Here is a 14,537-nt window from a genome sequence, read left to right on the forward strand (position 1 = left end):
CTCTATAATTCACACACTATAATTCACACCATCCACTCAAACTCAGCAGCTAACAATAAATTAGTTTCTACAAAGGAAGTAGGAAGTGTACTTGCTAAGCAGCCAAGTCCTTAAGGTTAGATATAAAGCAATGAAAATGATACTATTTGGTCATCATTGGCAACAGGTTCCCTTCAACATAAGCCATAGGACAAGCAATTCAGGAAATGGTTTTTCTTCCTTAGGAAGAGATGCCTTGATTTTACTCCTCAGTAACTGCAGGCTTGAGACACCTTAAGGCTTGAGACAACTTAAAGATTTTTGCACCATTCTTTTTTATTGGTCATTTCTGCTGGGACTTTCACCCCCTCACTATTACCAAGCACACACACATGTGGAACAGTGGCCGTACAAAAAGGTCTATCTAACCCCACTGTCTGAGGTGAGTATTGGCCAACACAGAGGAAGAATGGAAAGAACAGAGCAAACATACTGCAATATTTCTCTAAAGATTTCTCCCGCCCTCAAACAGTTTGTAGCTGTAGAATTCTTGAGCCAGAAGAAATTATGGTTTTAGAAGTAGGAATCAGGTATTATCTGGCTTCTGGATAAAAAGAAAAGCAGGGGAAAGATTAAACGTAGTGATCCAGCACACCTTGTATTTCAGAGATCAAAGTGTTTTGTAGCTGTCAAACACAATGATTTTTTTTGTTGTTTGCTTCTACTAATAAGGGCTAAATAAAAGAAAATTAGCATTGTAAGGACTAAACAAAAGAAAACCGGTATTGTTTCTGCTGTGCCAAAAGTTCAAGTGAAGTGAAGCACAGAACATGCTAAAGAATCAGAAAAAAAAGCCAGTTCTTGGAACAGGAAGGTACTTGCAGCTTTGCTTAGTTTAACAAGACTAAAATGACTTTTGCTTACTCCACCAACCTCTGACAAAGACAGCTGAAATCACTGCTTGGTTAGAGAGTCTTCAAACATGTGGCAGAAGGAGCTCTGAAGAAAGCACAAAGACTGGTGTTTTGCTCAAGGTCAAGTCACAGATTTTTTTTTTCAGCAATGGCTTGTGATGAGATTATATAAAGCAATTGATTCCCCAGCACAGCTAAATATAGCAAGTGTGCTGTGCAGCAAAGCAGAAGTAAGGGTGCTTTTGTATCTTGATGTATGACTACTGTTCTATTAAGGCAACAGAATTTTAAAAAGTTTTAAGAAAGTATTTGGCTTTACTGGATAGGTAAAGATGACCTAACTATAAGGGCAGCAGAAGCAAGGTATTTTAACAGTTTGATCAAATCATCTCCCAATTTAGCATTACTTTGCTGCTTATTTGTTCGCTTTTCCTTTTCACAAGTGCACGTCCAATGCTCCAAGTGCAGATATCAGCAAGCTTTTCCCATGCTAATTGTTTAATTTTAAAATGTTAATCCTAACAATGAAACTAGTGACATGTTTGGGAAAGCCCCCTTGAGCTCCTTCCAAATCCTTGTCTGATGTGCACAAAAAGATGCAACACAGAATTTTGTAGCTAGAAACACATCAGCCTGAAGATGACACCCTACAACTGGCCCAAACTAGTAAGTGTTGCACAACAAGCAAAATAAAGATGGGACATATTTTTAAACGCATTCTGTAGAAGTCATTAAACTTTATTTAACACTGTAGAGAATATCACGCTGTTGCATACAACATTTTCTGAAGAACTGAGGAAGGCAATTGGGTTGTGTGGATAACAACCTGTGTTTGGTTGCTCTGGATTTTATGGCTGTAGAGTATTGTTGCATTGTCTTCATTTTCACACCCTTGGGCAGCAGATCAGAGTATCAAAGTAGCTCCTGGTACAAGGAAGACAGCTTTATAATCAGTCAGACAGAGAATCTGTCGTGATAGATTGGGGTGGGGGAAGGTTGGAGATTGTTAAAGACTTGCATCACATCTTTTGACAAGTTTCTTTAGCTCATTTCCTTTCTTCTTCTAACTAGGATACTTCACAACACTACTATTGCAACGTATGTGGCAGACACCTCCAAAGGAGTGCCAGAAAGTAAGCATTTATTGAAGAAGAAATTGCTATTTTGGTCAAAGAACTCAGGAAACAGGCCTGGCGTTTGCATGTTTGGCAAAGCAAAATGAACACAGAATGGTCTGTACAGAAGGATTTGGATCAGACTTTTACACAGCAGATCAATTCATTGCAGCGTCTCACCAGTAGATGCCCCACTTACCTTAGGCTTCTGTTCACAAGCCTTCTCATGCATGGAGTTGATTTCTCAGCATCTGTTATGGAATTACTCAGTATAATTTAAATCAGATTATTTCCCTCTGATTAATGATGTATGAGCTGGGGAAATATTTCAAAGGAGTTGCTGGCAAACCTGACTTGACTTAGCCTGAACTAAGTGACAGCATCTTTGCCACACAATGTTTAGATTAATTTCTGAGGTAAACTAACAACAACAACAAAAAATACAGCCATCCCCATTCTGCATCAAAATAAGCTGATCAAAATGACTCCTAAGGAGCTTATACAAACCAGATGATCTACTGTTGCTTAAAAAAGTGTTGGTTAAGATAAAATAAGAATCTCCTTAATCCTTGCCAATTTTTTAAGCTGAAACTATACAGGAAAAAAGGAATTTCCCTATACAATCACTCAAGTTTGAATGTAATTGCCTCTGCCTACCATCTAGCCTTAATACAAGCATTTGCACTGTGTGTGAATCTGGTGCTGGCAAAACTTCAGGAAAGCAGCCTTCCTCACCCAAGTAGTACTCCATGGCAGCATGATACTGCCCATTGGTTTCTTTTGGCTCCTTTCCAGTTTAGCACTGCTCTGGGGTTGCTCCGTATTTTGGAAATCCAAGGATCATCATGCAATTCTAAAAAATCCCAGACCAAGTTAAACCATAATGGTTCACTCATACTGCCTGTCAAAGTAGACAGTGTTTTAGAAGTGTGTATCCCTTATTACACTATAAACATCAGTACATCTAGTCACTCTAACTGTATCCTGAGTTAAACACATTCTCAGGCTGACAGTTGATGTGCTTATTAAACTCAGGATACAGGAAATATACAAGCTCATATTGTAGGAATTACTGCAATGTTGAAACATGACTGGGTTATAAACAATAAGCTCTGTATGAATGAGATACTGCTCTAGATCCAGGGCTAGCATCACATCTTGTTGATGCTGCTTATGACCATCCTGGTCCTATTAACCCTCTTGCACCATAAATCCCTTTATCCTCCAGGAGATTATCCTCTGCTGACTCCTCACTGGAAGCAAAGTCACCACAAGAAGGGAAGCTTCTTTAGAAGAGAAAAACTCCCAAATGGCCCTTCCCACTACACACACAACTGATGTCCAAACAGGGGCTCCCTACCCATTTCCTATCTCAGGAGAGAGGCTCAAGGTGATTTTAAAAAACAAAAACAAACACCACCACCACCACCCCCCAAACAACAACAACAACAAAACCAACAAAACTCCTCTGGGGATCAGGAGTGCTTTTACAAAACTGTAGAAGGGAGAGAGAGTTCCACACATTTAGCTGTTCTTTCCAGACTTAAATACTAAAACCCTTCCACCTCTAGAAAAGCGTGTCATTTTGCAACACGAAGCCTGGTTAAGTGCATATCTAGTTTTGCCTTGCTAACTGTGGGGTTTGCTTTCAAAGAAATGACCCTGAGCCTTCGAAAATGTAGTAATACTTCCAGTATACTTCAGGGTCCTTGATGAAAAGGTTTGTAGTCCACATTATAGTTGTTAGTATTTCTGCCTACCTTGTGATATTTTGAAAGCCACTCCAACTCAAAACAACCAGCTAAGTTGAAAGTGATGAACACCTAGATTAACACAGGTCGTGTACCTCATGGGTCTCAATCCAAGCACAGCATTGGGTTCCCTTATCTACTTCTACGTATTTAAGACTTTGTTGTGGTTTAATCTCAGCCAGCAACTAAGCACCACGCAGCCACTCACTCACTCCTCCCCGCTCCCAGTGGGATGGGGAGGAGAACTGGGAAAAAGAGTAAAACTCATGCCTTGAGATAAGAACAGTTTAATAACTAAAATAAAATATAATAATAACAACAATAAAATATAATAATAATAATAGTACTGAAAAGGAATATAACAAAAAGAGAGAGCGATAAAACCCAAGAAAAGACAAGTAATGCTCAATGCAATTGCTCTCCACCTGCTGAATGATGCTCGAGCAGTGATCGGCCCCTCCTAGCCAACTCCCCCCAGTTTATATACTGAGCATGACATTCTATGGTATGGAATATCCCTTTGGCTAGTTCAGATCAGCTGTCCTGGCCACGCTCCCTCCCAGCTTCTTGTACACCTGCTTGCTGGCAGAACATGGGAAACTTATCCTAAGTGCTACTTAGCAACAACTTAAACGTCAGTGTGTTACCAACATTATTCTCACACTAAACACAAAACACAGCACAGTACCAGGTACTAAGAAGAAAATTAACTCTACTCCAACCAAAACCAGGACAGAGTTGGCAAACAGACATTCAAGGCAGTATTGATTATTATATATTTGACGATTGTTGATGTATCTGTCACATACTTAAAGGCTTCATTTTAAAGTGCGAATCAACCAAAGATAAGAAGTGGGAACAGTTACAGGAAGGCTTTTATACACAAGCTGTGAAAAACGTGGGCTTCTCAGGGCTGCACACGTGCCATAGAACATGCAAAAACTGTTCATTAAAAAACAAAATTTGCTTCTGGTGTTGTTCAACTCAACCCATATGCTTCACAAAACAATTCTTAGTGCAGTTTCCATAACTGATACTCTCAATAACTTTAGGTAAGAATTTTAATATAACCTCTTTTCCTGGGGTAACCCACAGGTCTTTGTGTAGAGTGGCTGCCAGAGAAAACATACTTAGAAAGCCTGCTATGACTCTTGGCTAACAGGACTACCCCTGGTGCCCTGGAATATTTTCCTGTTGGTCACCTGGCCTGCTACACTTGTAACCCTGAATGATTCCCTAACATTTCTAGCCACTGTCTATAGGACTAATATTTGTTACAGACTTGATCCAGAGTTCAGTGGAAATTTTCTATCCTAGAGATGCCAAACAACTTCACACCATGCCCATGTAAACTTACAGTTCACTTATAGATTGTGTTTGCTCTAGATTCTGCATGCTTTAGTCTGGAATTGTTACATCCCATCTTGATCTTTTCCTGCAGTCTGAATAAATGGACATTTTGGGGGTTGTGTATAGTTCAAACTTCTGAGCAATGTATGAATAAAAATGGTGAACAACGCTCCACACAAAACAAACCAGATATGAGAAAAACACAACTATTTAACTGGAGAAACATCACAGAATGTCTGTTTTAAGACTAATGGTAAGAAGCTGTTCACTGTTGAAAGATGAAAATCTAGCAAACAGTAACAAGCGGAAAAAAAAAAAAGAGGCAAAACTGTTACTAAGAGATCTACATAATTCTAAAAAAAACCTGAGGGAAACAAAGTCACATGGTGCAGTACAACGCCATGTTTTAGAGACTTCATTTTTCCTGATGAGTAAGTTGCTAGTTGCTCTTTATTTTCCAGTATCGCAGTTGAGATGAGGACCCCACTGTGTGGAGTACCTTACAAAACACGGACCCTGTTCCAAAGGTCTTTGAGCCTTAGAAAACTGTAAGGCATCTGTCTCACCCCTCAATTCAAAGCACTGAACTCAAAGTGCCAAAGTGTTTTGGGATGCAGCTTTAAATGGTCAGATAGGAAAGTGGGGTAGGCAGGCAATGGCTATTACCTGTTCCCTCATTCCTACCACTTGCAAAGAAAGCTTGGATGTCTTGGCATAAAACAGATGGCCTAAATAGTGAGCAGACAACAGCAACAGCACTGCCACAGTGATGGGCATGCCTCTCTCCGAGCCTCCCTTGCGAAGGGAGACATGTTATGCACCTGGTGTGTGAAGGGTGGAGGGAGGGGAAGCAATGGTTTTGAACCGTGTCAAAAAGCCCAGCTTCCTGCCACCCAGGCATTTTGATGACATCTTTGAGTTTGCTCCAGCAAATATGCACCCACATAAGCTCTGCTGGGAACAGTAGCAAATACTGGATTATGAGGTTTATATCTAAATTTGGAGACAATCTATTCATTCTTCATTGCTGTTACATGACTGAATTCTCTCTAGCCGGCATTGCCAGTTTCTGCATATCCCATGAAAAGTTTTCAGTACAGTAAGCCAATAAGAAACCTCTGGCAGAAAATTCTGTCTGGAAATCAAGAATACTATAAGCAAATTTATAACTGTATTCAATCCCAAAGATACATCCAATAGGGGAAAATCTCTTTGGGGAAGAGAAAGGGCTAGTTTCCAACAGAAGAACACAGCATTTCTTGTGAAACTTCCGATGAGACTAATCGTTCATCTCTTTGAGGTAGATTGGAAGGACTGAGGATCCAAACAATTCCTGTGCTAAGGAAAACCCTAGACATTTGCCTTCTTCCTTAACCTGTGTCTTTCATAACACCAAATAGGATATACACCTTCTAAATGCAGAACCCGCTACTGAGCTTGCACAGTTTAAGTCAACAAATACATTTCAGAATTCAACTGCGTAATTCTGACGTTGTCCCCTTGTGTGGACGCCAGGTGCCCACCAAAGCTGCTCTATCACTCCTCAACTGGACAGGGGAGAGAAAACATAACAAAAGGCTTGTGGGTTGAGATAAGGAGAGTTTAATAAAGTGACAGCAAAGGAAAACAAATGATGTTATTCTCTACTTCCCATCAGCAGGCGATGCCTGGCCACTTCGTGGGAAGCAGGGCTTCAGTACTCATAGTGGTTGCCCCGGAAGACAAACATAAATAACAAATACCCCCACTTCCTCCTCCCTTCACTTGGCTTTTATTGCTGAGCTGATGTCGTATGGTATGGTATGGTATATCCATTTGGTCAGTTTGGGTCAGCTGTCCTGGTTGTTTCCCCTCCCAAGATCTTGCTGACCCCCAGCCTGCCAGTGGAGGTGGGGGGGAAATGTTGGAGAGACAGCCTTGATGCTGTGCCAGCACTGCTCAGCAGTAGCCAAAACACTGGTGTGTTATCAACACCTTTCTGGCTACCAATGGGGAGCACAACACTACAAGGGCTGCTAAGGGGAGAATTAACTCCATCTCAGCCAGACCCAATACACCTTGACAGAGCAAAGAATATAAACATGTCCACAAACTGATCAGTCATTTACATGATTTCAAAACCAGCCCTAAGGTGCCCTGTAAGGAAAACATGCAACAGTCACTTATCAATGTGGATTTCATTAACAACAAAATCCTACACAAGAGTGGTGAAAGCTAGCCAAATTCTGGAGGGTTACATCAAGGATAAAATTTGACCACTTTTTTTTTTTCCAGTCTCACTGTCTGGATTTATAAATACTAGGTTACCCAAAGGCTCTCTACCTTCAAATAATGAGCTGAAAGAAGTTGAGGGTTAGTTTTTGAGATTGCTCAGCAATCAGTCACCAGGACAGAATGGTTGTCCTGCTGAGAAAGCAGCATGAGGAATGGATTTATATGATGCATTCTGACTGCATGCATTTGGCTTTGTATTACTAACAACAGATTAATGAAATAAAGTATATACAGGACTTGTTAATTAAAATTAATGTACAGTTCACATGCATCAACAGATGAATATTTGCCCTAAGGAGCGTGAAGGACAGCAGAACAGACAAGAGATGCCAGGCAGCTCTCAAACTCACAAAACAACAATTCCTTTGGCCATACTTACAGAATCAGCTAGCGCTCAACTTCTGTCCCTCTTTTTCTTGTTAAAAGCTAAAAAGCAGCAGCATTACTTTGTATTGTTTCTTTGTGTACTGATAGGAGAAAAGTCCTCAGCAGGGACCAGTGCCTCCAGCACTATGCCCAGGTCCCCTGCACCCAAAAAAACACATTCCCTCTGATACAGGGCAAGGCAGGTGCAGCCCACGTGCTGCTGCTCATACAAGTGCCCAAACAATGAGGAGCCCAAATGAGGCCTAATACTCAGAAAGCATCAGGTCTCCTTTGTCCTGTAGCCTCCTGATTATCTGTTCCACCTGCCCCTGTAGGGTGGAAAGAGGCATCAATGAAAAAGCCACAACAGTGCTTAGTTATTCCCTGACGGAGCTGTGTGCTGGTGGGTGGGGGCTGTTCTTTCATCGCCTGATATCCTGCTCAGGTCCCTACTCCCTGATTGCTAATAAATTTTTTTTCACCAAGCCATGCACTGATAGAAGTCACCTACTTGCATATCAGAAAGCTGCTTTTTGTTTTTCCACAGGCAGGGATGTGTTTGTTCTTTAGGAGCAGGAGATGTTCCAACCTGACCCAGCTACTGTGGTTAGTAACACTAATGACTTATGGATGTTTTCAAGTACAGTGAGCAAATAAAACAATTCTGATAAATGCAACCCAAAGTTCGTATCTGCATTATTGAGATGCATAGAAGGGAAAGGGAATGGTTACAGAAACAGATGAGGGAAAGAAGCAAAGACTCTTAACATCAGTCCATCCAGTTTATCCACATCTTCATAATTAAAGCTTGTGCAGTAGTTTGAAGATGGTAAGCTGTAGAACAGAACAGAAGCATCAGACTTAGGGGCTTTTGGCATACTCCAGGTATGAGCAACAGTCTGGAAATAATATGATATTGATTTTTCTTTTTTTGCAGGTATTTTCAATCCTGTCTCCAATTCAGAGACACCTTCAGTAACACTTGTTTTAATAGAACTTTTTCTGTATATACACCAGAGGGCTGTGGAAAAAATGAACACAAGCCACAGAAATAGATGTGTAAAATGGACTACCCTGCGTTGGGAGTGATACTGTTGGTCAGTAGGAACTGGAAACTCCTAGCAGAGTAGTAAGCACTCCACAATAAAAGCCACTCCTGAAGTGCTGACAAGCTCTTTCAAGCAACTAATTCCATTGACAGACCAGATAAATGCATCATGGTACTGCCCTAATTGTCTTGCAGCAATGTTGCCGTTGCCACAAGTCTCCAGGTTCACTGGAGGGCTATGCAAGTGGAAATGACATAAAAATTCTTCTGTGAGAAACTATCCATGAAATATGAACTGAAATGTACAGAAAGATGTGGTAGTATAGTATCTTTGGATTGTAAGTCTTCAACAATTAAAACAAACAATTATCTCTTAAAATAGGATCTGCTTTGTAACAAGTTTTGGTTGTTTCTAGAACTTTTCTTCTAAGAAGTTCCTGTAAAGGTAGTTATGGGAATACTGTGTGCTGCTTGGGAAAAGTTTAACTCATTTATCTTGAATTGGGGTTGTTACATAACACCGTTGCTACGTAATCCTTACCAAAAAAGTTACCACAGATCAATGGCATTTTAATTATTTTTTATGTAGATACTGGAATATTTTCTCTTCATTTAAAATAGTAGGTTATGTTACATCTTTTTATGCATGACAGCTGTTACAATGCAAAGTATCAACACATCCCTCAGAGGCAAAACATCTGTTTGTGTATTCCTGAAGTAAAATGTAATGAACCACATGATATGTTTTTAAAGTAACATTAATACCACCAGTATTAGATGAACCAACCACAAACATTAAACTGACATCTGAAGTCCAAAGCAGAGTTAAAAGAAGTCAAGAAGGTAAAGGCTTGTGATTTTCTTGGGGGTGGTAGGGGCAGGCAGGGGTAAGATGAGAATTCAGCACTTAGTAAAAACAAAGCCAATAAACCAAAAGGATGGACAGTGTCCCTCAACAGGTATGCAGCATGGTTTGGGGACCACTCCCCCAGGAAATAAGGTTCAAGTGAAAACTGAGGTTGAGCCTTTCACAGAGGTAGGAATCTAATTGTTAAACCTGCACTTTTGTCCAAATAGGCTCTCTTTTCAGCCTTATAAAATGAGCAATGGAAACTAATATATTTAATTCTGTACTTTGACAAATTATTGTATGTTGAAGGAAGCAATTGCTTTCAAAAATAAATATTTTCTGGTATAAGAAAATTGACCTTTCTTTTGTTCCAATGACCAAAGCAAAGCAGCAGTTATTTCCATGGTCTTCCTTAGGAGGAGAATTGAGTACCTCAGGAAAGCAAGTTCTTCCAACAGCTGCTGACTAGATTTTGCAGTCTGTATGCCACTCTTGCTACTCTATGCAAGATGTACAGTGCACAAATGAGTGCAGAGCCAAAGGTGCCTGTTTGGTCAGTGATAAATTCCTCATCTTTTAAACAGGAGTACTGCAAGCACAGCAGAAAGCTAACTGCCTGCTAGTCAGGAGAAAGCCAACAACAGCTAACAAGGTGACTGTGCTTCTTCCCGAATAGCTGCAAGATCCTGCTACCTCCAACCACAAGCAAGACTCCAGCACCCAATGTGAGCCCCTTGCCTCCAGGCTGATGGCCACCTGCTCCTCTGTGCCCTTTTGCCAGGATGGCGACAGTAGGGGAGGTTGACAAGACCCTGGAGGTGCACAGTCCTGCAGCCATGTGAGCTCTTTGTCCCTTCCTTGTTTGGCAGCAGGCTCTCTGCCCCGTGACTGCAGATCAGACTTTTGGGTGTCTACACAGTGCTGGGACAGAAACACTCACCAGCATCAGCTCACCTCCCAAGGGCCTCACCACCCGCTCACAGATCCTTACCTCCAGAGGCGCTGTCCTTGTTCAAAAAGGGAAGAAACATAGTGTGCCATCTGTGCATGGCACCGACCCCATGGCAGTCAACATACTGAAGTTGCACACTCGGTAGGTAGGTACAATCTCCTGCACCTCCTTTCTCCTTTTCCAAGTGATGGTTTATCAAGGTTAGGTCATCTGGAGAGTGGGGAAGGAAGGGTAATTGAGCATTCACAGCCAGAGCTACACCGTGTGCAGCTTCTCTTTTATTAATTTTGCCTTTTCTTCCTCCTCATCCCTGCAGAACATCTGCAGTCTTACGAATTATCTCCAGCCATGATCTATGTGTGGAAGTGAATTATCCCTACAGGCTGTGTGTTTGTTTAATCCAGAATTTACTGGCTGCCTTCAATGAGAGTTTTGCCGGGGTATTAGTTGCAAACTCTTACATCCTGTAACACGGCTAATGGGACTGCAGTCCCCGCTCTTGGTTGAGGTGATGGCCCAAGACAATGGCAGTCAGCCAGGAGGACGCAGAAAAACAACCTCCACCCGACAGGAACTCTGTGCCATGTGTTTGTGTTCATGTCACGGCCTAACAAACATAAAGTAACTCAGCACCAAACACACAGCCCGTCAATTAGCTCCTCTTTTCCAGGGAAAGCTTTATCTTCTAATCATGTTTAAACAGATAATAAACAGTAAAACACGACAGGGTAAAACTATCCAGTCCACAGTAGCTTCTTCTAAAGACTTCAATTTAAAAAAACCCAAACAAACCAGCCACATTTCTTCTTCGGGCAGCTCCTGTTGCACCCTTGGATAACCTGTTTGAGACCGCTAATGTCTTTTTTTGCTAGGGTCAGGGCAAAGCAAGGCCCTACTGTTACTTTTCCCCAATGCTTTATAGTATGTGATACTTTCCCTTTAACCAGTTTTGAGTTGCTGCCCAAGAAAAATTACTCTTCCTGCTAAAAGTTAATGAACAACAAAAGAGAAGCCCAGACTAGTTAAGCAAATGTCTTATCAAAATGTTTCTGACAATGTTGTGGTGCTTCAGTAGATGGTGTCCACTGCCAGGCTGAGTGCAGGTCCAGCAGAGCCAGCACAGGTCCAGAGCTGCTGCAGGTCCTGGCTTTGGGAACAAAAGCCTCATTACCTTTTGCAAGACTAACACAGGTTCAGCAACCCATCTCATTGCCTCCCTTTAAGTTTCAACTGAGAGAAGGTAGGATTTCCTTTTCTAAAGTGTGTTCCTCCATCCTGTTTTGTTATGATTTTACAAAGCAAACAAATTGTTTTTCGGATGGAGAGCATTTTACCCAGGCGGTATTGCAGGAGGACATGCAGGTACCTCTCTTCTGTTTTTTTTTTTCCAGAGCACTGTCTTGTTAAATATAGAAAAAGTATTCCTATTAATTTTGGAATGGGGAGAAGGAAGCCTTTGCTCTCACGCTGGAGGACACAAACTCGAGGAGTCCGAACTCATGCTCTGCAATGCTCTAACAGAGCACCTCTGCCAACTTCACTGCCATCACCTCAGGATGGCACTCAAAGTCAGGTCTGAGTCTGAGAGCTATAGGCAGGTTCATAGGCAAAGAACTGCTATGGCTTTATCCTGTTAGCCTTGCAGAGCTTTCAAAACCTGACACAACAGTCTTAATATGATATCCTTTTTGTTTTCTGCAAGACATAGATTGCCTGGTATTATTGTAGCAACAGGGGGAGAAAATATTAGCACCTTGCAGCATTTAATTATAAAACATGACATCATTTGACACAAAACAGGCTCTTCCATTAGACAAGAACAACACGAAAACTGGGGACTGGCAGCTGTGCCAGTGAAGAGCTACCCAGTCAGATTTATTGGTTGGCTACTACATGATCTCCCATGTTGCAGCAGCTCTTCATTTTGCAGGTTCTCTCTGAACAATTTACTGGAGAGTTTTTAGCCTGTTGAGGCCAGAAATTAAGAGAGTGTAATGAATCAGTGGCTTTTTCAAGTGTTGGGTTCACTCTGGCTCTTTTTTTTTGATAGGCTATAGCACTAAGCCAGAGAGTAATGTTTCCTACTGCTGCAGTGCCATGGTGCCAGGAAAAATGTGGTCCAGAGATAAGGAAGTATCATAGTTAAAATGTGACATACCTGGGAACGCAGGAGACAATGGAGATTGTCTCCAGCTGTAGTGCTGTGTTTTCCAACTGAAAATACAAGTCAACATTTACCTATAGATACTGTATCAGGAAAATGAATCATGCCAAATAATAAGCAAAAAACCTGTCCTAGGACAAGTATTTAATAAACAAATGTTGACTTTTTCTTGGCATCTCCATGATAAACAATTAATTATAGCTTAAGAAAATACTGACATCTCCAGTTTAACAACATATGTATGTACACCAAACCTTAAATTTACACAGTATGAGCTGCAGATGAGAAAAAAATGTTTGTTTGCAATCTAAGACACTTTTTGATCATTCTTGTTGGAGCTCAGATGTTCCTCTCCTGTCCCTAGCTGTACCCTTCCCTGCCAGTAATTGTGCTCCTAAGATTGCTCATACCTTTTACATTAAACAGAAAAGAAGGACTGCAGGGACACGGACTAGAAAGTAATAACTCAGACCCTGCACAGTGCCTTCATCAGGATTACTGCAGTATTACTATACTTGTTGTATAGGCCTCATGAGTATCATCTTTTTCCCTGGACACAGGCCCAAGCAGCAAGGAAAGAAGAAAGGTGGCCTACACAGAAGTTGTGTGGGAGAGAGCGAGAGAGGGAGAGAGAGAGAGATGCATTTATAAAACCTGAGGGGTAGGATGATGTGGGAAAGGAAGGCTTTGTGAAAAGGCATGTATCCTCACTTTGTGGGCAAGTTTCTTATCCTCTAGATAATTACATAATTGCTCAAAACCACACCTATAATGTGACAGAAGGCAAGGTTTTGGTTTCTTGTACAGGCTGTTAAATCTCTGAGTGATTCACTATGCTCTTTGTGCAAAAAGGATACTTACTCTTTAACCTCCTAATAAGGTTTTTTGAAAATCAGATTGTTTCTGAACACTTTGCATATGAAAATTGTCATTTTTTTAAGTTGACTTGCACAAAATATCTGAAAATAACAGGGCATAACCTGCTTTCTTCTCTTCCAAAGAACCTTACACACAGTGATTAGGACTTGTGAGAAATAGATGTACATTTCTTCACACTTAGGACATGGCGTATTTCAGTGAGATTGATGAAGGTGGTTTGATTTTTCACACAATTCATTAAAACACTGTGCTCATACTGATGTAGGGGCTGAAGCCAGCAATACTGAACCCAGACAGAATTTTATTTCTCATCTGAAAACTATGGCTGTGTAGTTTTTGTGGGGTTTTTTGTTTGGTTGGTTTTTATTTTTAAACAATGGCTCAAGGACTATTGACTTAATTGGTCTCCAGTTCAGGATTATGATTAACACAAGCTAGGAACTATGAACACTTTCAGTCTTTTGTCTGCACTTAGCTAAGTTCTGCCATTTTAATCAGAAGTCAGCTGTTTGAGCACTAGACAGGATACCACACTTATCAAAGTGTAAAATCAATTTTGGAAGGCCAGCATGACCCTGAGAACCTGCAATATAAAAAACCACACAGGCTTCATGCCAGAGGTGTCCAGCATATGAACAGATAAAAACAAATGTGTGCTAGCATTGACTGATTGCTGCAAGTTCATAGACCCTCATCACACAAAATTGCTTCCCTTGAAAGTACAATTGTACTGTAGCATAAAATTTGTACTAGGTGCTTTATATATATGAAATCTCCATAATCATCTCTGCAAAAAAACAATAACAAAGGCAATGTCAATCTGACTGCTGGATATGTGGAATAGTCTGGAACAAAACCTTTATAACAGAGAACACACATCTTCATCCCAGAATAA

The sequence above is a fragment of the Haliaeetus leucocephalus genome, unplaced genomic scaffold (genome assembly GCF_000737465.1).
Source record: "Haliaeetus leucocephalus isolate CR32 unplaced genomic scaffold, Haliaeetus_leucocephalus-4.0 Scaffold140, whole genome shotgun sequence".
Classification (NCBI taxonomy): domain Eukaryota; kingdom Metazoa; phylum Chordata; class Aves; order Accipitriformes; family Accipitridae; genus Haliaeetus; species Haliaeetus leucocephalus.